Source organism: Gekko japonicus, unplaced genomic scaffold (assembly GCF_001447785.1).
Source record: "Gekko japonicus isolate JY-2015 unplaced genomic scaffold, Gekko_japonicus_V1.1 scaffold378, whole genome shotgun sequence".
Taxonomy (NCBI): domain Eukaryota; kingdom Metazoa; phylum Chordata; class Lepidosauria; order Squamata; family Gekkonidae; genus Gekko; species Gekko japonicus.
Genome location: NW_015159722.1, coordinates 883246 through 883919, shown reverse-complemented (window position 1 = coordinate 883919; position 674 = coordinate 883246).

The following is a 674-nucleotide window of genomic DNA, read 5'->3' as shown; positions in this document are numbered from 1 at the left end:
CTTGCATCGATGGGGCCAGCTTCCCCCCTTTTCTGTTGCCAATGTAGCAAAGGGACTATTAAAAATCCGAAGACATTTTTGCCTAACATTTTAGTTATTTCATATTCTTTCTCTAATTTCTCCATGTTCTCTGTGTAAGGACTGCATCCTTTGTCCTGTACAATACTTTGTCCTTCAGTTAATAGAAGCGTAATAGTAATAATGGTATCTGCTCATATTGGTACTAATAATTGTAACAGGATTGCCAACTCCAGTTTGGGTAATTCTTGGGCATTCAGAGGTGATGCGTAATGAGGTTGGAGTTTGGGCAGGGAGCTCAGCAGGGAATGTGATGTCACATTCAGGTCAAAGGTAGAGATGTGAAGGCCCGGGAAAAAACCGGAAAAAGTCGGGGAAGCCTTTTTGTTTTTTTCTGAAAAATTGGAAAAATTGAAAAAAGAAAAAAAATTGATTATGGAACATTTTATTTTAACATGATGAATAAAATATTTTAAGACAAGGTGTTCAAATATTTTCCAAATCATTTCTAATATATCTATATATCTATATATCTATATATACCTATCTATATCTATCTATATCTATATCTATATATATCTATATCTATCTATCTATCTCATCTATATCTATATCTATATCTATATATATATATCCATATCTATCTATCTATATCT